This window comes from Oryzias latipes, chromosome 1 (genome assembly GCF_053564925.1).
Source record: "Oryzias latipes strain Hd-rR chromosome 1, Olatipes_Hd-rR_3.1".
Classification (NCBI taxonomy): Eukaryota; Metazoa; Chordata; class Actinopteri; order Beloniformes; family Adrianichthyidae; genus Oryzias; species Oryzias latipes.
The window spans coordinates 14,579,830-14,605,849 of NC_136237.1; the positions used below are offsets into that span (position 1 = coordinate 14,579,830).

Here is a 26,020-nt window from a genome sequence, read left to right on the forward strand (position 1 = left end):
TATGCATATTCCTTATACTTACGTTTAAATACTTTTTAAAAGGGGTATGTAGCTGCATGTGTGGTCATGGATGAAAAAATCCAAGATGCATGAATACATCAAGCTCAAGGCCCTGACAGTGTGCTCAGTGAATGTCTCAGGCAATGAAGAGCAGAGAATGCAGTGCTTGAGGACAGATCCTCAGGGGAGAACAAACCTCTGCCACATTTAAGTGGCTGGAATAAGACACAGGAACATGTATGCAAAATGTGGACTGGAAACTCCAAGGTCAAAATGGGAAACACCTCTGAAGGTGGTAGAGAATGAGAGAGCAAAGATCCTATGGGAATTCCAGATCCAGACTGATAGGATGGAAATGGCAAACTAACCAGACATTGCAGTGTTAAATAAAGAACAGTAGAAAGACGTTGTGGTGGATGTGGCAGTGCCAAGCGATGGGAACATCAGGAAGAAGGAACATGAGAAACTGGAAAAATACCAGGGACTCAGAGAAGAACTGGAGAAAGCCTGGAAAGTGAAGGTGACAGTGGTGCCTGTGGTAATTGGAACACTCGGGGCAGTAACCCTCAAGCTGGAGGAATGGCTACGACAGATACCTGGAAAGACCTCAGGCGTCTCAGTCCAGAAAAGCACAGTGCTAGGAACAGCTAAGATACTGTTTAGATTCTCAAGCACCTAGGCTTTTGGTAGAAGAGCTTGTCATTTCAAAAGTAGCTTGCATGTCAAAAAAGTTTGAGCACCCCTGGTGTAGACATTCTTATTCTTTCTCTTACTCCTGTGTTTGTGATCAGACAGATTATCTGAATCATTATTCTGACAAAAAAAACAAAAGATTTTTCTATATTTAGAAACAAAGGATAAAAAGTGGTCAAATCAAGCACGCACACACGTGCACACTTCTCAGCAGAGCAGGGATTTACAGTATACCTATTTTCAGCATGGTCAGCTGTATTTTTACACACACAGCGGCTGGTTGTTGACAGTCAGGTCTGAAGTGGACTGTGCTCATTAGGTAGTGTTGCAGATTGCTTTCTATTTATAGGCAGCAGCAGTCTCAGCAGAACGAGCAGCAACATGGAGCAGTTTGAAGCAGTATGGGCCTCCAGTGGGTTCTGATAATGTATGCATGCAGTGCTTATCAATTTCCCAGCTGCATGAGTTCCACTGGATGATACTAGTCCATTCTCACTAAATAGAGACTTCTGTGTGAACCAATTCAATATCTAAGATTTATCTGAGAAAAAAAAAGTATACATATATATAAAAACGCCCCTCTCACCCTCGGCGGGTGGTTTCTCCTCCAAGCTCGGGTCTTCTACCAGAGGCCTGGGAGCTTGAGGGTCCTGCGCAGTATCTTAGCTGTTCCTCGCACTGCGCTTTTCTGGAATGAGAGGTCTGAGGTCTTTCCAGGTATCTGTCATTGCCACTCCTCCAGCTTGGGGGTTACTGCCCCGAGTGTTCCAATTACCACAGGCACCACTGTCAGCTTCACTTTCCATGCTTTCTCCAGTTCTTCTCTGAGTCCCTGGTATTTCTCCAGTTTCTCATGTTCCTTCTTCCTGATGTTCCCATCGCTTGGCACTGCCACATCCACCACAACGGCTTTCCTATGTTCTTTATCCACCACTACAATGTCTGGTTGGTTCGCCATTACCATCCTATCAGTCTGGATCTGGAAGTCCCACAGGATCTTTGCCCTTTCATTCTCTACCACCTTCGGAGGTGTTTCCCATTTTGACCTTGGGGTTTTTAGTTCATATTCTGCACACATGTTGTTGGCTAATGTTAGGGTAGAAGATGTCCATGATAGAGTGAGGTGGAAAACGATGATTCGCTGTGGCGACCCCTGATGGGAAAAGCCGAAAGAGAAAGAAGAAGAAGATTCTGCACACATGTTCCTGTATATTATTCCAGTCACTTGATTGTGGCGCTCCATGTATGCTTTCCCTGCCAGCATCTTACAGCCTGCAGTTATGTGCTGGATTGTTTCAGGCGCCTCTTTGCACAGCCCACACCTTCACTGTCAGAACAAAGGGTACGGTTGGGGTACGTTTGTGAACACTTAGGGTACAAATGGTGAATTTGTACCCTAAGTGAGTCATAATTACACCTTAGGGTACTCATATGTACCATTTAAGGATAAAAAAAGGTACAAATATGTTTCCAACCATCAGAGGGCCCATATTTGGACCCTTTATTCCACAAACAAAGGTACAATCACTTGTGTGACAAAAGTAATAATTCAAAGTGTATGAAACGTCACCCAAAATCATTTAATACGTAGTTGGTTATTTGAAAAAGATGCACAAAATAACCAAATATATTTAAGAGACCACACATCTTTTATGACTAGTTCTGAACAGTACACAAGCACATTATATTTTATTGATTGTGCAGAGCATCAAGATAATAACTTTTAAACATGTATTAGTGTGAGCCTGTTTTTTTTTTTACTTATATAAGAGCTGTTTTAAGTTTTGCCTTTAATTTAGAGCAAAAGCACAATATAGACAAAATTATTTGATTTTTTTAACCTTATATGGTGTACTTTAACTTGGCCTAAGTTCAATTTAAATTTCTAGTCTTTGAGCTGTTAATTTAAGTTATTTTTTTTTCTAATCATACATTCTCATAAAAAAGTAAATTTCTCTGTTACTACGTTACATTATGTGTACATATTAGTACCTTTTAGCTTTTGTACCTACACAGGAAAAATGAGAGAGTACTTTTTTCGGAGTTACCATCAGTAATTTTTATTTAAGTAGGTGTAAAAACGTAGAGGAAATATGTTGGAGTAAACCAGCGAGACCACGCCCACTCTACTTTCTTTTTTTTTTTTTTTTTTTTTTTTTTTTTTTTTTTTTTAACTTGTTCTGTCCAACAGCTGAGCAAACAGATTAGAGCTGAAGGCTTTTTGTGTTGGACAGGTTTTACTATTACAAAAAGAGGTTATATAGCTTCAAGAAACTAGAGTGTAGATTTGTATAAACCCCTTTTTGTCGTATTATTTTTTATTTATTTGTTACATTTAGTGTGTGTGGGGAGGGAGAGGGGAAGAATGTGAGGGGAGGGTGGAAGAGAGTAGAAGGAAGAAAGGTGAAAAGTTGGGGGATACAAGCACTGATTTGACTAAGTTATTAATTTAAGCTGTAACAATTATACCAGATCTGCTGGAAAGACGAATGTTACATCAAAGGTGAAAATCTGACACTAAGATGAGCGAGAAAAAAAAACTGTCCATCAATACACTGTAGGTAAGGAGGAGGGATGAAGCAGACAGGGAGCAGTGTGGAGTGTGCACGTGCACGTGGGGGTGGAGATACATGCATGCTGCCGACGTGAACCGTGTGTTCATAAAGGGAGCCAGATCCTACCCAGCCAGACCAGCCAGACCAGGAGAGGGGAGGAGAGCCCCCCAGGCCAGAAGCCCCCCCAGCATCCGGACCCAGGCAGCCCGGGAGGGGAGGAGGAGGGGACCGCCCACCCCACCAGCCAGGCACAGAGAGGGCCCCCCTACAGGGGCCCCCCCAATGCCCAGAGGCACAAGCGAACCCAGTGTCCGGCCCCCAGGCCACAAGACAGGAGCGCTTAGCCGTACCAGGCGGCAGCCATGGGGGCCACCGGGCGCCGGACACCGAGACAAAGGCCAGGGACGAAGCCAGGGCCCCCGGAACCCAAGAGCCGGCCACCACCCGACCGGCGCCCCGTCCCCGCAAGCCAGCCCAGGCCCGCGACCTTAGCAACCCAGGGATCGCCACACAGCCACAGCCACCCCCCTAAAACCCTACGCACTACCACCCCCCCCCGCCATAATATCTGACCCCCCCTCCCCAACCCTCTCAGTGCCCTCCCCTCTCTGTGATGGGGAGGGAAAGCCCCAGAGGGTCCCAGCGAGCCAGCCCCCAGGTCGGTCCTACCCATGCACTCACACACACATACTCACAATCATCTGGTTACCCTCCCTACCCCCGCCGCCAAGCAGCAACCCCCCCCCCAGCCGGCCGACCCCCAGCGCCGCATGCCCGACCCCTCCCGCAGCCGACAGGACACCCATAAGCCCGGCCGCCCCGAGAGGACCAGGCGGGTGAAGACCGGCCGCCCCCCCCCGACCCCACCCATGTATGGAGGTGTGGGAGTGCTGTGTGTGTGCTGCAGGTAAAATAGGAGGTCACCAGTGTGGGGGGATCCACCGCTGCCAAGCCGCAAAGCCCCCCACTCCGGAGTCCCTCTGTGAGTGGTGTGTATTTGCTGTGTGTGTGCTGCTAGCATGCAGTGTGTGTGTCTACAGAGGAAGTTAAAATTGTGGGGGGGCCAGCGAAAGGTGAGCACGGATGTTTCACCGTGCCCCCCTCCACCAGACCCTCTCCACAAGGCCCTAGATGAATCAGTGTCTAATATGCAAGTAAAAAGCGGGGAGGAGGGCGGGTGCCAACGAGAACCCAGAGAGGGGCATCCCCAGTGAGCCCCGCCAGCATACCCCTCCCATCCAGATCCCGGGGCCCTATGTGCCTGTGTGCAATATTTGTTTGGGTGAGAGCGGGGAGGAGCGGGCGGATGGGCACAACCGGGGGAGAAGGCTCCCCCGAGCGACCGGCCCCCCAGCCGGCCGCGGTAGGCGCCCCCCCTCCCAGAGCGGCCGGGCAGCCAGAAACGCCAAGCCAGCCGCAGTCGGAGGCCAGAGCCTCGCGGCGCCGAGAGACAGCCAGCAAGGAAGGGTCCCGGTGCCAGAACGGGGGGGCAGGGGGTCCAGCCCCACCATTCATACCCTGGCCCCCCTAAGGACTAGCACACTGCCCCCCCAGCCCCCCCCCCCCCCAAAATAAATAAGTAATAATAATAATAATAATAATAATACTAATAATAATAATAATAGTAATAATAAAATAATTAATATAATAATAATAATAATAATAATAATAATAATAATAATAATAATGAAATAAACCCACCCAAGTGAACCCATTAACCCCTGCTGTGACTGCGGCGCCGACCCCCGGGGGGCCAGGCCACGCGCCAACTACCGGCCACGGGCGAAACACCGGCCACGGGCAGACGACCCCAGGCCCCAGAGCCCCAAGCCCCCCCCCCAGCCCCCGCCACGGCGACCAGCCACCCAGCACGGCACCCGGCCGCCGTTCCCGGTCAGCCGCACTGCCTACCCTGCGCCCAGCAGGCACCCGCCCAGGAACCCCTGCCAAGTTGCCGGCAGAGTGTGCGCCCCCACCACCACCCCACCCAGGCAACCAGAGCCCCGAACCGGGAGAACGACAGGCCCGGCAGAGCCCACCCCCCCAAACCCACCCCGGCCCACCCAACCAGCCAGGACCCGGCTCAACCTATCACCATCCCACCCCCACTAGGTGATGTGACTAACCAGCTGGAGCCAGGGAGAGTCTGAAGCCGACAGGTTTTTTGTGGAGGACATTATCTCTGAACTAATATGCTCTGACATGAGGTTTCTGTAGTGGTTGATGCTAAGATTATTTTTAGATTTCCAGTTTAGGAGGATAGTTTTCTTTGCTATACATACAGCGGTGAGAACCATATAAGCCTTGTTAGATTCCATGTTGATGTTATTCAGGTCACCTAATAAGCAGAATTTGGGGCAAGCAGGAATCTTATGATTAAACCAGATTGATAAATCCTCACAAACCTTACGCCAGAATGATTGGACAGGTGGACAGACCCACAGGGCATGCAAATAGTCGTCTATGTTGTTACCTATGCACTGTGTGCATGTAGCAGACTGATTGAGACCCATTTTAAATAACCTCTGTCCGGTGTAGTGAGTTCTGTGGAGAATCTTGTATTGAATAAGTTGCAGATTAGGGCTTTTGGTCATATTAAAGGCATTCAAACAGATCTGTAGCCAAAATTGATCACTAGAATTCAATGATAGCTCAGACTCCCATTTTGTCATGGGTAAGTAAATGGTTTCATCTATGTCTGATAACATCTTATAAATTTTGGAGGTGAGTTTGGGATTTTTAAGGTCCATGAAATGTGTTACTGTAAGGGGAGGGTCTAGGTCTATTTGGGTCAGGCAGTATTTAGTGCTTATAGCTGATTTAAGCTGCTGATATTCTAGAAATTTGTTTATATTAATTCCATAGGTTGAGGATAACGTTGAGAGGGACATAAATTTTCTATTCTGAATTATATGCTGGAACTGCTCGATTCCTTTGTTCTTCCATGAAGCAAAATGAATCATGTTTTTGTTAATCAAAATGTCAGGGTTATTCCAAATGGGGGTAAGTTTACATGGAAATAATGTGAGGTTGTTTTTTTTAAGAAAATCCCACCAGGCTGTTAAGGATGAGCTGATGTTTAAACTTCTGAAGCATTTGTGTTGTTTAATTTTAGAACTGAAGAAAGGTAAATTAGAAATATCTAGGTTATCACAGAGATTTTGTTCAATGTCTAGCCAGGATTCATCCAGCACACCAGGATTCAGCCATTTTTGTACATAACACAATCTGTTCGCGGAGTAGTAGTCCTGGAAGTCTGGAAGGCCTAGTCCTCCTCTATCTTTAGGTTTTTTAATAGTTTTTAAACTAATCCGTGGGGGTTTACCTTCCCAGAGGTATTGGGAAATGAATGAGTCTAATGATTTGAACCAAGTAGTTGGAGGTTTGGAAGGAATCATTGAAAATAGGTAGTTAATTTTTGGGAGAATCATCATTTTTATGGCTGCAACTCTCCCGATTAGAGAAATGGGTAGAGTTTTCCATCTAGTGAGATCAGCCTCGGTTGTTTTAAGTAGTTGGGTGTGGTTTAGCTTGAGTAGATCAGAAAGCCTAGAGGAGATATTTATACCTAAGTACTTTATGTTGCCTGTTTGTATTTTAATAGATGACGGATTTAGATAATTGCAATTAATTGGTAAAATTGTGCTTTTAGACCAGTTTATGGAGTATTCTGAAACTGAGGAAAATCTATTAATTAGGGAGATGATTTGGCAGATGGAAGATTGTGAATTAGGAGTAAATAGTAAAACATCATCTGCATAAAGACTTATTTTGTGTTCTAAATTTTTGGTTTGAATGCCTTCAATGTCTCGACTTTGCCTAATAGCAGCAGCTAGAGGTTCAATAAATAGTGCAAATAAAGACGGAGATAGTGGACAGCCTTGTCTGGTTCCTCTTTGTAAATTAAAGCTTGGAGATGTTTGATCATTTGTTCTGATACGAGCATTAGGAGAGGCATATAGTATTTTAATCCAGTTAATAAATGATTTTCCAAAGCCAAATTTGTTCAGGGTGGCTATTAAAAATTTCCAGTTGACCCGATCAAATGCCTTTTCTGCGTCCAGTGACAAAATGGTTGCTTCTCGGTTGTTGATGGTTGTATAATCTATGAGGTTGATTAATCTGCGCATGTTGGTAGATGAATGTCTACCCTTTATAAAACCTGTTTGGTCAGGATGTATTAGAGAGGGAACTACCTTCTCCAGCCTTCCCGCCAAAGCTTTGCAGATTATTTTAAGATCTGCATTAATCAGCGATATGGGTCGATAGCTGGATGGTGATGTGGGATCTTTCCCAGGTTTCAGAAGTAAGATTATATTAGCAGAATTCATATTTGGAGGTAGATAATTGTTGTCCTTAATTTCTATTGTCATTCTGAGAAAAATGGGAGCTAAGATTTGCCAAAATTCTTTATAAAATTCTGCTGGGAAGCCGTCTGGTCCTGGGGCTTTTTTACTAGGCATGTTGGTTAATGCTTTATGTAGCTCTTCTTTAGTAAAAGGGGACTCCAGGGCTGTGATTTGTTCCTCTGTTGGTCTAGGCAAATCTATGCTATTGAGAAAACTGTTGATGTCATTGTCAGAGGGATTAATTTGGGATGAGTAGAGAGATTGGTAAAAGTTTTTAAAAACTGAATTTATTGCAGCTGGATCATGTGTTGCATTTCCTGTTAGGTCTATGACTGATGAAATAGTTGTCTTCTCTTTGTTTATTTTGAGTTGATTTGCCAAATATTTCCCAGATTTATTACTGTGATCAAACCTCTCCAAGCGTAGTCTCTGTAATAAAAACTGTGTTCTTTGATTAGTTATTTCATTTAATTCGATTCTTACTTTCCTTATTTGTTGTAGAGTTTGTTCATCCGGAGAGTTGCTGTAGGTTTCCTCTAACAGTCTGATTTTTTGCTCTAAATCCACTAGTTTAGAGTTTTCTTTTCTTTTTTTGTGGGATGAGAAGGCGATTATTTTTCCTCTCATGACTGCTTTCCCGGCCTCCCATAAAAGGCACGAGGAAATACCTGGGTGGTCATTATTTTGAAGATATGAGGACCATTCTTTAGCAAGAAAATCTATAAAGTTAGGGTCTCTGAGCAACGATGTATTGAACCTCCAGCTCCTTAATGAAGGTGGTGATGTTTTGTTTTTAAGAGTCAGGGAAACTGGTGCGTGGTCGCTGATAGTAATGGGGTGGATCTGTGCTTCCGTAGCTATGCTCAACAAGGAGCTGTTAACCAAGAAATAATCTAGCCTGGAGTATGATTGATGAACTGTGGAGAAAAAGGTATAAGTTCTTTTCGTGGGGTGGAATAAACGCCAAACATCACAAAGACCAAAATCCTCCATGTACTGTTTAACAGTGTTTGTGGATTGCCAGATTCTAAGATTTCCTGTGTTATTTAGCCTATCCATCTCTGGATCTAAACACATGTTGAGGTCACCTGCAATGATTAGCGATTTGTCTGTATGTTCAGATAGCGCAGAGAAGAAGGAATGAAAGAATTTAGGGTCATCTACATTGGGGGCGTACACATTAGCTAAACACAGCTGCATATTTTGGGTGGAAAGAGTGACTATTATAAATCTTCCTTCTGGGTCTATGACTGTACTAGTTTCTGTGAATTTAATTTCCCTATTTATCATAATTGTTACTCCTCTCTGTCTAGAATTATAACAGGCTGAATATACGTTGGGAAAATCTGCTGTGGCGAGAATATTCACTGAGGAACTAGACATATGAGTTTCTTGAAGAAACGCAAAATCAGTTTTGAGATCTTTTAATTTGCTCATTACTTTCAGTCTCTTCTCTCTGGTTCCAGCTCCGTGCACATTCCAAGTAACTAACCTTAGGGTGGACATGCTGCTGTTGAGGTGAATGCTAGAAACTGTATGTTGTTGATGGAGGCAAAAATGAGTATATATGTACACATAATTGTGTGCTTGATGTTGCTATGAGGCTTAATGTGTAATGCACAGTGCATGTGATGTAATGCTGGACATCCTGAGTGTTTGAGTGTGTTGTGCAGATCAGTACTATTGTAGAGTGGCTGGGTTATGTGGCAGCTTAGGTGAGGGGGAGGGAATAGTGTGTGAAAAAAGAAAAAAGGGAAAGGAGTGCAGAGGGGGGGATAAATAAGGAAACAGGGAGGGTAGAAGCAGAACAAACCTATCATAAACAGGCTTGAAGCTGCTGAGGAGACTGGTGGTGATTTTACCTAAAGTGGAAACCTTTATGCCCCGTGAGTTATGCCCAGTGTGTCACATATAAGCATAAACTAACACCTGTGCAGAGAGTGTAAAGGGTGTGGATACATATCTGGTTTAGAAGAGCCAGGGAGTGACGTTTGGGTCGCGGTGGAGCTGTCCATTCACATAGAGTCGGTCCACAGATATGACAGCGCGGGCCCCTTCGCTCAGAAATTTCTTCCTGATGGGGAACAGGATCCTTCGGCGCTCCAAGATTTCTTTGGGGAACTGATCATCCATCCTGAAGTCGGTTCCCCGGAGCTCCCTGCCACGGCGCCTCACCTCTTCCTTCTCCTTGTGAAGGACAAACTTGGCCACGATGGGTCTGGGCCTGCGGTTCCCAGGTCTCACTGCTCCCATGCGATGCACACGGTGAAAGTTTATGGTTTTAACTTTTTCCTCTGGAAGCTTTAGCTGGCTTTGAATAAAGTTTTTAATTTTTTCCTCGGCGTTTTCTTCTGGTGTTTCTGGTATTCCCATGACCACCAGGTTATCTCTCATGGATCTTGATTGAAGATCCAGAATGGACTCCTTGATCTTCTTATTTTCTTCAGAGAGTTGGCTCATTCCATCAGTGATGGACTTTACCGACTCCCTCAGCGCTGAATTCTCCGCGGTCAGGGTTTCCACTTGTTTTTGGGAAAATTCTAGAGCATCCTTGATCTCTTGAAATTCCCGGTGAAGAACTTCCAGGAGGGAAAGACGGCTGTCGAAGCTGGATAGTTTGGCATCAATGCTAAGAAGCATATCCCACGCGTTAGATTCAAACTCCGTCTTCGGTGGAGAAGCTCCCGGTGATTCTTCGGGTCGGCTCCGCTTGGTGGGGGCGGCTGGCTTGGCTGACTGAGGGGTTTTTCCCATGACGAGACGCTCGTATTGCTCGTCGATGTAGCTTGTCAGGCTGTCCAGATCCTCCTCGCTGCTGCAGCTCTCCAGGACGTTCGGAGTTTACTTTGGAAAAAAAATCGGGGAGGGGAATGGCACTGGGACGGTGTATTTATCCCAAAAAAGAAGAAAAAGAGAGAAAAAAGATATTCCGCTGGCTTGTTTGTTGTTTTAGTTTCCCAGGATTAAATCATCTTATTTTCCACCAGGTCTCGAGCCGGTCCGCGTCACAGCGTCATGCTAACCCGGAAGTCTTAGCAGCCCCCCACTCTACTTTCTTAAGTTTCGTTTCTTCCGCCATTTTGTTATCCCGCAGCGGCCGGATGAAGATAGAGGCTGTGACTGAGGTAAGTCTGCTAATTGCTCAAAAATAAGTTGGAAACTTGTTTTAAGCGGGTTCGGTTATTTTATCTGTAAGGAATAACTTTTGTGTAGTGGAATGCTGCTATTCCACCGTGTATATGTGCCTGTGAGGAGATTGCAAACTACGAGCAGGAGTTTGCTAGTAACGGTTAGCCTCAGCCGTTTGAAGTTCAGCTAAATGCAGCCATTAAATAAATTAAGCTGTTGTTTTTATTGGTGTTGTACCGCGTTCCGTTAAATACATTGAAATATATACATTTTTTCACTAGATAGTTCTGTCGCCGTTTTAACGATGTACGCTGGCTTTTATGCACCGGTTGTTGTTGCCGCCTACCCCCCCCCCTCTTTTTTTTTTCTTTCTGTCTTTCTGTCTTTCTTAGTAAGGAAGCCAGCTACTTTTGAAATGACCAGCTCCATAATTCCTACTGATATTTATCAGGTCCGTCGAATTCAATGCGTTAATCATTTTAATCTGTAATGTGTAGGAGTCCAAAAACGTTTTTTTTTTTTTTTACACCGCAGTATGGCGGTCCTTCCCATTTATGTCAGCCTGCCTTAGCTGCTGTGCGCGGGCAGCCACCATTTCTCGAATGCAAGACAGTGACAGACTGTTTAGGTTGTCATGATCGCTCATTGTTGGTCAAGCAAAGTTTACACTGTGTTGTTGATTTTGATCATTTTCCTGCAGATTATTTTTTTTAAATGGAGGTCCGTCACGATTTCCCATACCAAAAACTCATCTATAAACCAGGAAAAAATACTTTTTTTTAAATGAACTTCCAAGAAATAAATCTGTAGGTCCTTAGAAGCCAGTGCATTGTCGTCAGTGTTTTTTTTTTAGCAGTTCTGCAAATTCTGCAACATTGCTGTGGCAGCTAGTGTGAACTGTATATTTCCCATTACGATTTTAAAATTTATTAATTTATTTGGAACAGGGCTTAGATCTGAATAAATGCTGTGTTGGTACCTTTTGGTGTTGTAATGTTTTTTCTTTTTTGTAATATATTATTTTTTTTCCCACCAGGAAAAATGCAAGCTGTGCGTGAACATGTCGAACGCCAAAAAAAAAAGGTTTTGAAGTTCAGCTGACCTTCAAATCCTTTTGGGAATGCAGTGAGTGGAAACATCACAATTTCCAGCATTTTTCTTTACAGGAATCAGTCAACTTTGTGGATAAACTGTCAGCTGTGATGCAAACAGATTTTTTTTAATTGCTTTTTAATTTGAAGATAATTTCTGTGCTGTATTCTAAACATAATTTTGCTGTGTTCACAGCTGCCAAAAAGTTCAACATCCCAACCTTGGACTTGAAAGTGTTTGATGACTCAAAGACAGAAGTTGAGCAGGTTTTTGATCTCCTGTTGAAAAACCCAAACCTTGGTGTGTTGGAAATTTGTCTGGCCGAAGATACAAATCCGGAAGGTGAAGTTTTTCTTTTAAATTGTAATTTATCTATTTTGTTTTGAATGGTTTTGGGTAAATTCCCCTTTGATGCCTGAATTTATTTCCAAGGGAAATAATCAGTGTTTTTAATGGCAGCCACGCCTCTGTCAGTCTGCCCCAGGGTTCCTGGTGTGGCTACAACCATAGCTTACCATTACCAAGTATGAATGAGGAGTGAATGAATAATGGACACACTGTAAGCGCTTTGAGTGTCTTGAAAAGCGCAGATAAATCCAATCCATTATTATTATTATTATTATTATTATACAAAGACAGGCATTGTTTATGCAGTTTTTGATGGGGAAAAATGTTTTCTGGGACATGGTTTCTGCAGTTCAATTGGAATTCACCTTCAAGTTCTTGACAGGACTGTTTTGCAGAGTTAACCGGCCTTAATTTCCCATCATGCCATTTTTTACGCTCCCGTTACCTTACAGTTCCTCACAACCCCCAAGCAACAGAATTGGCGTGCAATATTGGAGCTATCCAGCCTTATAGATGTAAGCCAGATGCCAACTCAGACGAGGAGAATGAAGACAAGTGGAGCAGGGAGCTTGTGGCCTGCCAAATGTAGCTTGTACGTAACAACTACAAGCTTTCTCAAATTACATCTTTTCATCTGCTCCTGATTCATCCCAATTTGAGAAAATAAATATTCAGAAACACAGTTTTATTCTTAAACCTATAACAATATGTCATCATAAAAATGCTAGATTTTAAAAAATAACTTTTATTGGAGAGGGTCCCCCATTTTTAACATGTCGCAATATAAGTTTAAAAGAACACGTTTAAAACTGCACATCTGAGTATTCACTCAAATTGGGATGAATCAGGAACAGACAAAATAAATGTAGTTTGAGGAAGGTCTCTATTGTGACGCACCACATGAAATGAAGTGGGTCCGAGTCCCTCTGCTCTGCTCTATTCTGATGCGTCCACTTGCAGACAAACAGATCCATTAACATCTTCATCATACTTGTCTGAGCTTGATCTAAACTATGGCCGGAAAGCTTCAATATTGCTCACCATTTTGGTTTCACCACCAATGTTAGTTTTAGGTTGGAAGGACTGTAAGCTAGAGGGAGAGGGCGTAAACAAAGGGATGATCGGACATCAGCAGAGGGTTACTACTGTGTCAATAGCCCCGCCTACAACTCAGAAGTTAATTTCTGATCAACTCCAAACCACTCTGCACAAACTGTCTTTAAACATCATCTCAAAGTGCTTTAACCCCAGTAATCAGTGCTTGCAGTTGTATTTTTTATTATTAATATGGACTTTTAAATTTGATCCAATAGGTGGTTGCTGTCATTGGTGAGGATGCATCATCCGTTGAAGGTCATGTGAATGTCCTGCATATCCAGTACAGCAAGGTGCGAGAGGATATACTAAAGAAGTACCCTTTCTTGAAGACAACCTCAGGGGTCAGTGACATTTTAAATCAGTTCTCAGCTTAAAATACATTTTGAATGTCAATATGAGCTGAGGCATCTGCTAAAATGAACATTAACAGCTTTAACTCAATTGTAAAAACATTGTAATTTTCTAAACCCATATATAAATATATAGTCATTCAAGCCAAGTAATATTTATACAATGAGATCACTAAAGGAAAATGGCAATGAAAGAGGCAACAAAGAATATTAGAATGTTTTATGTCTTTTGTTTGTTTTAGTTAAAGTGAATGATTAATTTTCTAATTTTTTTCAATTTTCAGTTGTTTGATGATGTTGACCGAATGCATCCATCACCTGTCAGTTTAAGCCAGCGCTTCAAGGACGGCGTTTACCAGTATTGTGCCAAAGGTGCTTGAACTTGTTCAAAAAAAAGCTCCATTAGCCAAAGTCTCCAAAGAAGCAAGGGAAGAGATGCTTGCAGAGGATCTACCAGGTATTGACATAAACGTAATCCTTGGTAATCTTAAGTGTGTTTTATAGTTCTTCTTTTTAGAATTCGTATCAATATTATCTTATCACATTTATGCATTTTATTTAAATTATTCATTTAAACTTGGTTATAAGTTTACTTTTTTATTATCTATTTTTAGAAAATGTAGAATGCAGTAGAAAGATGTACTTAAAATGAGGTCTAGTGCTTCTTTTGTTAATGTCACAAGTTTTATTTCATGGTTTAAAAATGGTAACTGAAGTGCTATGTGCTGTTTACAATTGATCAAATGTTAAGGTTATAGTTACAATGAATGCAATGTGAACTGAAGGAAAAATATAGATTTTTCATTATTGTAAAATTGCTAATAATTGTAAATATATGCATCCTGTTGTGACACTGTACATACTGTGAAATGTCAGCATTGTAATTGTTTTGAATGTTTAATAAATGTGATAAACAGTATACTGGTCTTTTAATGTGCTGTATCTGGTACAAATTTGCCATCAAAGGGTACAAAAGGCTTGTCACTGGGGCAGTACCCTTAAAAGAACAAATTTGTACCTTTTTTTTAAAGGTACATTATGGTACCATAGCAATATATGGTACAATTTAGTCCACAGAGGTACATATTTGCCTTTGAAAGGTACATACTGAAAGGGTACAGATATACACCTATATGAAAGGGTACAACATTTGTACCCTTGAGGGTACTGCCCCAGTGACAAGCCATTGTACCTCTAAAGGTACAAATTTTGCACATTTTTTCTGACAGTGTTGGGTCTTGTCTGGTGTGGTAGATATGAGCCTCTATGGCTCTGGTGCTCAGGGCTTGTTCCGGCCAGGATGAGTGCTTCAGTGCTGTCCTGTAGGCCAGCCCTTTCTAGCCATTGGTAGGACTTCTTGATATCAGCCACTTTAGTTATGGTCCGGAGGTACATCCCATGCAGGGGTTTGTCCTACCCATGAGGATCTGTCCTCCAACACTGTATCCTCTGCTCTCCATTGCCTGAGACATTCACTGAGCACACTGTCAGTTGGTGTTTGGCTACTCTGGAGTCTGTACAAATGCCCTTTTGTGTGTTGCTCATGTATTGATCTATGTGCCTATTTATCTTGGTTGCAATGATGCCTGACATGAGCTTCCATGTTGTGGAGTAACAGGTTATTGGCCGGTAATTTGATGGGACTGCACCCTTTTAGGCTGTACACAACTGCCACACTCCCACCACGGCGAGAGGGGTGGGGCTTCCCACTGACTGAACAGCCCTCCAGACAGAGTTTGTTTAAATGAATAAACTCTTCCTCTTTTTGCCAAGTCTCGGTCAGAAACATAAAATCAAAGTTTTGTCTTGAAAGGAGATAGTTTAAAGAGAAGGATTTGTTGGCAATAGAGCGAGTGTTAAGCAAGCCAAGTTGTATTGGAGGTTGTGACGTCACTATCGGAGCAGCAGCGAGGTGCACCGGGATTGGAAGCAGACAGGTCCAGTGTTCACGTGACTTCCAGTCGGATATCCGTTGCGGAAGTGCAGGACGGCAGAGTAATCTGGTGGTGAGAATGCCAGCATTGTTGAGGCTCCAGGACAGTAGCCGACATAGTCCGAGCAGGCGATGTCAGCGGCAAGGTTGTGCCTCTGCAGGTCCCCTGAAGAGGAATCGGACGCAGGCATCTTGCGCGTTTCCCATAACGCAGGTCCAGGCCAGTAAATTCCAAGTATAAGGCTCGTCTGCACTTTACCTGGAGTCCAGCCCTAAGACCTCTTTTCCTCTGCTTTCTCCTTTTTCCTGGAAGTTGAGGCACTCTCCCTCCTTCTTGTCACGTTCCACCATCCATTTTAGAAGAACATAAACACTCACCTGAGCACAGGTGTTAGCTCACCTTTGCACTAACAGTTTGCATGATTGAATGACTGAAATATTTCACACTAGTTGGTTTTAAGGCATAAGTATGCGTGTGAACACTATCTGTTTTGTGTACATGTCGACAGGTGGACATTTTTGCAGCTAGCAGGTGTGTTTATAACATTTGAGTGTGTGTGTGGATAGGCCCCGCCCTTTTTGTACTACATTTGAACCTTACCATAATGATTAACAACCAGTAAACTTGTTGCTTTATGCTGCTTCATGGTCTTACCCCCCTTCCCCTCCTTTTATCACCCTCCTACCCCCCCCCCCCCCTCTCTAACGTCCCTCTCTCTTCTTCCCCTCTTTCCTTTTCCGTCCGGTCCAACACCAAAGATTTTCAAACAGGATTGAAATTAATAAAGTTTGGCCTCAATTACAAAAGGGGTTTATTCAGACATACCTTTGGTTTGTCTGAAGATTAATAACCCCTCTTGTTAAAGTAAAATATGTCCAACACAGGAGGCCCTCAGCTCTCATCTGTCTGCCTAGCTGTTGGACAGGACAAGTTAAAAAAAAAAACAAAAAAAGAAGAACTCCATTTGCTCTTTGATTTGAAGGAGAAAGTCCCGGCCATAAGTCTGCAACGCAGCAACATATCCGTTTGTTAATCGGGCTGACATGATGACATACGTAGTAAAAACAATCACTATTAATCTACAAAAAATGAGACAGACAGAGGCATTGCCAAACACAGGCGCCATCTTGTCTCAGTTCCAAGCTACAGGGTGAAGGTGTACAACAGATACATCACGCATCTGTTGTAGCTGAGAGGTCTGAGGTCTTTCCAGGTATCTGTTGTAGCCAATCCTCCAGCTTGGGGGTTACTGCCCCGAGTGCTCCAATTACCACAGGCACCACTGTCACCTACACTTTCCATGCTTTCTCCAGTTCTTTTTATGAGTCCCTATGCAGTATGTGGACTGCCCCACCCGTGACAACAAAACCCTAGATCTGCTTTATGCTAATACCCTGGGAGCGTACAGCACTACAGCCCTCCCCCCCTTGGGAGGTCTGACCACAATCTTGTACTGCTTTCTCCTAAGTACATTCCTTTGGTCAGGAGAATGCCCCTGTCCAAAAGGAGGGTGAAGAAGTGGACTCCAGAGGCTGAGGAGACCCTGCAGGACTGTTTCGAGTGCACAGACTGGGCACTGCGCGAAAAGAGCCAGAATCCATAGATATCTGTTGGGGATACTTTCTTAAATATCTAAAGAATAGATATCTAAATATCTAAAGAATAGATTTCTGATGCATATCCAGACAGGCAGCATATCTGAAGATATCCGGGCAGAAGATACTGGTTGTGTCTTATTTTGGTCATATCCAAGTTCCGAATATGACCTGAAGTCAAATCTGGAAATATCTGGAGTAAAGATACTGAATAAGGTTATCCTGTAGTATCTGTAGTGTATACTTATCTAAGCGTTGAGGCATTTCTGGTGCATATCCTCCGTAGTTACCATTGCCGCTGTAGGTACCATAACCGTTCGGCCTGGAACTTTCGTTCGGGGTCCTTCGACTAGTGCTGACGTCACATTATGTGATTGGCTGTACGTTGGTCTGATGACGTGTCAGACAGTGATTGGTCTGGACAATTTACGATACTACCATAGAAGAAAATATTATGACGTTTGTTGTAATGGAACAGAGCTGCGAGATAGAGCGAGATTGTATTCGAAACGTGCCTTTAGTATTGTTATGATTATTATTGAAATCATGTTCTGAGCCAGTTTAGCTCGTGCTGGTTTGCGGCGCCTTCCGTCCGTGAAACCCGGGTTCGACTCCAGGCTGCTCCCTGTTCCCTTCTCTACCTCTGCCGGTTCCAAGCCCGGTTAGAGAAGGTTGCGTCAGGAAGGGCATCCGGCGTAAAACATTGCCAAATTTACCATGCGACTTGTTCGCTGTGGCGACCCCTGATGGGAGAAGCCGAAAGTGGAAGAAGATTGAAATCATGTTCTCTTATAGTTTTTTTAATCTGTGCACCCATTGCTTTATTATTGACAGAACGGACCCAGAAGGGCAACATTTAGCCGTGCTGACAAAATTTTCAGCCACGGCTGAACTTAAACTGGAGTAACGAGCGGATTGTGACAACATGTTTTTATAAAAATGACAAAGAATATTGTCAGACACAATTTATGAGGTAAAACTCCTTTAGGTTACAAAAGGGAACGTGAAATGAAAATACGTAGAGCCCAAGCAGATGTCGACGCTACGTAGTTTGTCCAAGTGGGGTTACCGTAGTGTGACGTTATACTCAGTCGAAAGGACCCCGAACGGAAGTTCCAGGCCGAACGGTTATGGTACTTACACCGTATTTTGTGATACGTGCAAAGGCGATACTGCATCAGGACATGTATTGTCTCTGGATATTATATGTATCACTTGTTTGATAAGTGCCTTGCCTAACAATTTATGTCCACAAGATACTTCAAAAGCACATATATTTTTTTCCAGACATATATTGTTTATGACAAATTTGAATTACACATCTGATTTGTTAAGCTGAGTTTGCTCTGCATTTATATTTTCGCACAAATGTTTAAAAACAGGTGTGAAAAGTATTGACAAGTCAACCCAAGTTTCATTAAGATATACAGTAATATCCTCATTGCTTCATCAAAGGTAATAAACACAGTGACACTTCGGGCATACAACAAATTTTGTAATTTTCAACCGCCAATTTCTTCCTGAGCATGTATTAAGTGGCAGGAAAGTGTTTTGTGATGTTTTGTAAAACAGTATCACTTATTATACCAATAAAAAAAAAGATAAGAAACCTTTTAAAAAACTTTAGGATCGTTTTTGGTAAGAAATCAATTGTCACTGCTGCTATATTTAGTGGCTTAAATGTTTTCAGGGAGTGGGTGAAGACAGTTTATTTTTTTAACTTTATTGTACAAAATGTAAGTACAGCCAGGAGAGCCAACATATTACATGCATTTTACACAAAAACATTCAGGTTTCCACAACTTTCATACAAACATACAGCTTTCTTAAGGCTTTTAGAGATTTTACTGAGATACATTTCAGTTTGTTTTATTAACACGGGGGGGGGGGGGGTAGAAGATGAATTAAATTAGCATTTATGAATATACAATTTGCCAAATATAATAATTAGATTAATTATTAGTTTTTATTTTAGTCCAAGTTTTAATTATAAAACCCAAAAATTATATATTCAAATTTCAGAGTGAAGTTGGGGTGAATATGGTTTCTGATAAATTGTAAACACTTCTTCCAAAAAATTCTAATTTCAGTACAATTCCAAAAAAGATGGTTAATTGCCTTTGGATGTTCTTTGCAAAAGGGACAGTTAGGATCAATTTTTTAATATATCTTAGCATTAATCGATTAGTGGGGTAAATTTTGTGAATGATTTTAAAAGAAACTTCTTTCATTTTTTTTTTTAATTTATCATAGATTTTTGGGTCACACTAGCCTTTTCTCCAAATACTGCTGGGAACAAAACGTCTTCAGTACTTTCGAAGCCGCAAAATAACACGAGGAGAACGAACAACCGTGACGTGTTACCCGAGCTCCAGAAAAGTGAAATTTGATTGGTCCCGTTCTGCAACGCGACCAATCAGCTGTCGAGTTACAGCGCTCCGCGCCACCATGACGCGATCCGTTTGAAAACAATGGCGGCACGGAGCGGTAGGTCCGAAGATGAAGACGGAAAAAAAGAATAAAAGTTGACCGTAGGAGACATGGATGACTATGTTGCGCGCACACCCTCTTGTAAGCGAGGCCGACCGCGTCCGCACAGTGAACAGACCTCAGAGGATCCGGGAGTTGGTGGCAGTGACCCGGCCGAGCCGATAAGTTCAGGTAAAAGTTTTGATCTAAATTAATGGGCATGTTTATATTCGGGGCTTGGAGGATACGGGGTTATATTTAACCAATTCCGGGGGCTATTTTAAATAGCAAAAATAAACCACATCCTTCCCTTTTTTCAGGAAAAGAGTCTTCATTTGAAGCGATTGAAACAGAATAGGCTGGACGACGTGGAAAAAACCAAGAAGAAGCTACAAGGAGGACACCGGATACGAACCCCCCCCCCCCCCCCCCCTCGAAGTTTCCGTATGTATTTTCAGTGTGTAAAAATATTTTCGTGCTGAAAAACTTTGCTTTTGTATAAAACTTCAAGTAACCCAGAAACATGTCATCACCTAACGGACAAACGTCGAGCAGCGACTTTAACGCAGTAAACAGCAGAGGACGTGACCGTACAGATTAAATGAAGTGCGTGGAGGGGATGGGGGATTGGGGGGGTGAGGGTGGAATCCGCGGCACACGTCTGTGCAGAACCGGGGCCTGTGATCCTTATGGATCGTGGATCATCCGCGCAGCTTTCCCTGGGATTCGGTGTCAGACCGTAAAACCGCATCACCCACACTTTTTATTTATTTATTTTAAGTTACAGGACTGCATATGGTGTGTGATTTGAACTATAAACATATTCATCTTTGCTAATTATTGTGTATTCTCGTGCGGTTATGGACAAATGTTGGACACCCTGGGCACTATGTCAATTAGGTTTCTTTTAGGTTTTACGTGTTGGGCGGCCGCGGCGTCACTCCTTCCCGATTCCCTCCCGATTCCCCCGCTGGAGCGGCAGACGTCGCCCCCCACCGCCGTGGGGCCTGATTAGCGCGGGTAGCACGGAGACACGGGGGTCCAGCGCCCGAACCGCACAGGGTCCGAACATCGGCTCCCCTCTCGCTAGGGGCGCCGGCGGAGGGAAAGGAGAGGCGAGGAGCCTGCGGGGCGAGGGTGGAGCGCAGGCGTCCCGATGTCTCTGCACCTCTGTCAAAAGTGGCAGGAAAATATACGTCTATATGCGCTACGAGCTCTCCATGGGAGCGTGAATTCAGCACGGCAGGAAACATCGTCACCCTGTTAAGATCCTCACTGATAGCTGACACGTTAACATGTAAGAAGGACAAATAAAAGCAGCAGCACGATTCACTAAAGCAGCCAAACAGACAAACAGGTGTTCACTTTTTTTTTTGCACTTTAAAAAAGGTTGTTCATATTTAGCCTATGTTGAACCTTTCCTGCGATTACTTTTCTCTTTCTGACCGTGGTCGGAAAACGTTGGCGGATCTTCCTTTGGGGATATAAGCTACATGCGTTCTTGAGTTTGCCACTCGGCCGCTGGGGGATTTTGTGTTGGGCAGGTGCCCGTATTCTAGAACATTGGCCAGAACAGCAATGTTACAGTAACCTAACAGACTACTTCTTTCTTTCATATTCTTGTCCATCACATACACAAGAACCTCGGAGAGCAGCTCCAGTGGAAGGTCCGGGCAGATGACAAGTATGTTTCTTTCTCATGATTGTTTTAGGAAACTTGACAAGAACTCCAGTCAGTTATAAAATAATGTCTTTTTTTTAGCTTCAAAACACCACACAATGAGGAGATGACGGCAGCAGTGAAAGATGTGGAACCAAATTGGAGTTTCCACCAATTTAGAAGTAGGCACATGAAGTTGGATTTACACAACTCGCCATAAGTTAGAGATAATGTGAGAGACTCAATGTCAAGTATTTAGTGTTACTTTCCTTTCAGAGATTTTTTTGAATAGGATTGCAATTGTATTTGTGTGATAGACAGCTCATTTAGTGTTTCCATGTTTTAAGACCAAACACTAAGTTACAATAACGATATAGCATTGAAAATGGATAATTAAGTTAAGCCACTGTGACAGTCTGCATGGCACATTTTGAATATTCCACTTTGGAAACATGTTTGCAATATGTTGACCTCATCTTCTGTACATTTCATATTTCCATCGACTAGGAGCTTGTACTCGAGCTATTGACAGTCTCAAGTGCAAAGAGAGAGAATGGAGGAGGAGGTCAAAAGGAGGACCAGTCAGCATGATCAGGTGAGTTGTCCTATTTGTGACCTTGTTTCATTTACTCAGGTCATGCATGGTCCAGTTGAACTGTGTATGTGTGTGTATGTTGTTTCCTCTAATTAAAATAATATTTTCCTTTCCTGTTGGTCCACAGCTCTTCAAAAAGAGGGTCAAAATTGCTGAGAAGATTTTCAATCAAGAGGATCTGTCATATATAAAAGGAGCCAATGCAAACTATGTCAGCAACGAGGAAAGTGACGAGGACAAACCATCTTATTATCAAGCCTTGCCAAAGTGGCGCTCCAATAGGCTAACCAGGGTGATGCTGAAATGCCAAAAAGCCTGGGAAGAAAACTGGAGGAGTGGAATTGAGCCAAAATTACGCATGAGACACTCAGCTGACTTTACTGAAAGAAACCCACCACCAGTCAAGAGCTGCTATCTGGCAGAAGAGAAAAAAAAGGATGCATGTTTGTCTGTGGTTTTTGACTTATTTATTTATTTTGTAAAAAAATATTTTTGAGTAATACCGATTTTCTGTCACCTATTATTTCTTATAAATTTTTGAGATGACTGGTATCTTGAAATATCCTGACTTACATCACTAGTGTTTGTTCTTCAGAAATGCCTGCTGGCCATATGTTCCAAATCCTAACTTCAGATATGACTAGTGTACGTAAATCAGATATCAACAGATATGACATGGATAAAATCTGGAAATATCCTGAACTCGGATATCACTGGTGTTGGTTCTTCAGATATGCCTGATGGCCATATGTTCCAATTCGCAACTTCAGATATGACTAGTATACGGACACTGGATATCAACAGATTTGACATGGATAGAATCTGTATATATCCTGACCTTGGATATCACTAGTGATGCATCTCATATCTGGAGAGAATCTCATCTCTAGATTCTATCAGAATAAAAGTGTCCCATACTCGGAGTTGATATGCTCAGGACATGAACTTAGAAACAGTCATGTCCGGAGAGTATCCACCATAGATATCACCAGATATGGGGTATTTCTGAGGATATCCAGACAAATATACCTCCTGATTCTGGGGGCTTTTGCGCAGTGGGGATGCTCTCTGTCTGCCCCATGGTGAGGACATCAACAGCACGACTGACTGTATCACGGAATACGTTAAATTCTGTGAGAACACCATCATGCCCACAAGGACTGTCTGTTGTTATCCCAACAACAAACCGTGGATATCAAGTGACCTGAAGGCCCTTTTGAATAAGAAGAAGAGGGCCTTCAGGTCGGGTGACAAGGAGTGGCTGAAAAGGGTGCAGCACCAGCTGAGAGACAAGTTGACGGAATGTAAAGGCCCGTACACACCGGGACGAATGTCGCGCGTGATATTCGCTGATGTTTAACGCCTCGTGACTAAACAAAGGGCACCACTGTGAGTGTGCACACCGACGCGAAAAACGCCACGCGTAAAAGCGTCATTTTTTAAAAAACGCCTCGGGTTCGTTTTTTTGGTTTGACCCGCCGCGTCAAAAACTATACGACCATGAGAATGGCGCTTTTGCACCCGTGTCTGGAGCTTTTGAAGTTACAGTAAAACACAACAAAACTGTCTTGCTGAGCACACATATGTCAAAGCGAAGAAGATAAATGCCAAGTAGTGTCTACACTGCCGCGAAGAAATAAGACGAAGAAGATGCACTCACTGACAGACATTCTAAAATATCCCAGAAAACGCTCATGATACATTTTCAGCTCTTGTACCAGTCGATAAAACTCCCCATATTCTTCTCTTCTCGTAACTATGGCATGTACCCAAAATCGACGTCTTTTCCGGCGTCTTTCATCATTCTACAGACAATAATTTCTTCATCGCTGGAACTGGACCTACTGGTGCTGGAAATATTCATGTTTTTTTGTATGATTCTGACAAGCGCGTAAATACTTGCTCTCTTCTTATGAGTGAAAAGCGACTTTAAGAAGCGTAAAATTGTGCAGCGCCACCTTGTGTACAGGGGTATTTCTGTTTTACATTAAGCGCCATCTAATGTCAGGGAATGAAATTGCATGTTCGCTCGGCTCATCGTCAGCGAAAATCGCCTGGGTGTGAACACAAAAAACGTGTTGAAAAACGCTGGCGAATAACGGCTGGCGAATATTCGTTCCAGTGTGTACGGGCCTTAAGAATACTTACAAGGGAAGGCTGGAGGCAAAACAACATGAGAGAGGTGTGGTCTGGGATGAAAAGGATTACTGGATGTGGGGGTGGAAGCAGATTGTGTGAGGGCGACAGAGAAAGAGCTAACGACCTGAACATCTTTTTCAATAGATTTAGCTCTCTTACTGCCCAGGCCCACCCCCCCCCCCCCCACCCCCCTCCGGCATCTTCACAAGCACCCACCCCTCATTATGCAACCCCCCCTCAACCCCCCCTCTCCCTCATTATGAAACCACCCCCGAGTGACTGTGACGACCGACCAGGTAAGGAGACAGCTGGAAAAAATTTACCAACGGAAGGCTCCTGGCCCAGACGGCATCAACCCCAGGATACTGAAGTCCTGTGCCGCCCAGCTATCCACTGTTTTCCAGCGCCTTTTTAACGTGAGCCTCAGTCTGATGAAGGTGCCGGCCACCTGGAAAACCACATGTCTGGTTCCTGTTCCCAAGAAGGCTGCACCCTCTGGACCCAGTGATAACCGTCCTGTTGTCCTCACGTCCCATGCAGCTAAAGTGCTGGAAAGGATTTTGTTGTCCCACCTAAGACCTCTGGCGAAACCATCTCTGGACCCACTTCAGTTTGCCTACCAGCCACGCATGGGGGTGGAGGATGCTGTTATTTACCTGCTGCAACGTGCTCACTCTCACCTGGATGGAGGGGGGGACACTGTGAGGGTCACATTCTTTGATTTCTCCAGTGCGTTCAACACCATCCAGCCCTGGTTACTGGGTGAGAAGCTGCAGCAGATGGGTGTGGACGGCGCCTTGGTCTCCTGGATCATTGATTACTTGTCAGACAGGCCGCAGTTTGTCCGGTTGGGCGGTGTCCTGTCTGCTGTGTGGGGGCCCCACAGGGAACTGTGCTCTCTCCCTTCCTGTTCACTTTATACACCAGTGACTTCCAGTACAACTCAGAGTCTTGCCATCTTCAGAAGTTCTCAGATGACTCTGCTGTTGTTGGCTGCATTAATGGTGGGCGGGAGGAGGAGTACAGGGATCTTGTGGAAAAATTTGTGAGAAGGTCTGGAGCAAACCACCTGCTGCTGAATGTGGAAAAGACCAGAGATATGGTGATGGACTTCAGGAAGAAACCACCAGCTTCCCAGCCTCTCAGCATCTTTGGCAGAGATGTGGCAGAGGTAGAGGAGTACAAGTACTTGGGAGTAACCATCGACAACAGACTGAGCTGGAAGAGCAACAGCACTGCTGTGTATAAGAAGGCCAGCAGCAGACTCCATTTCCTGAGGAGGCTAAGGTCCTTCAACGTGTGCAGCAAGATGCTTGAGATCTTTTACCAGTCTGTTGTGGCCAGCACTCTGTTCTTCTCGGTGGTCTGCTGGGGGGGCAGCATATCTGCTAGGGACAGTAATAGACTGAACAAACTGATCCGAACAGCTGGCTCCGTAATCGACCTTAAATAAGCTTGTATCCATCATGGATAATCATGGATAATCCTGAGCATCCTCTCCATCCTATACTGGATGGTCAGCGGAGCTCCTTCTCCAACAGGCTAAGGCAGCTTCGCTGTCACACCGACTTCAGGAGATCTTTCAGACCTCACTCCATTGGACTCTATAACTTGTCATCCATGTGCAATAGATAAAGTCATTTATGGTCTGTCTGTTTTTCTCTTCTGGTGTGGGACGCAATACAACTGTTCTTATTCACTGATGTTTCTTTCCGATTGATTGTTCTGGTTCTCTGTTATCGTCTATTGTGTGTATGTTTGTATCTTGAGCCTAACGCCGACGCTGCAACAACCGAATTTCCCAAGTTGGGATCGATAAAGTATCTTTATCTTATGTTATCTATATCAGCCACTTCAGTTATGGTCCGGTGGTGCATCCCATGCAGGGGTTTGTCCTCCCATGAGGATCTGTCCTCCAGCACTGTTTCCTCTGCTCTCCATTGCCTGAGACATTCACTGAGCATGCTGTCAGTTGGGGCCTTGAGCTTGATGTACTTATGCATCTTGGATTTTT

General features: G+C 43.7%; 1 protein-coding gene across 4 annotated transcripts in view; it reads left to right on the forward strand.

The window, feature by feature from the left end:
• The window catches only part of LOC101160457 (protein phosphatase 1 regulatory subunit 29), a 450,803-nt gene that overhangs the window by 307,952 nt on the left and 116,831 nt on the right, over positions 1 to 26,020 (forward strand). The gene's annotated exons all lie outside the window — the stretch shown is intronic.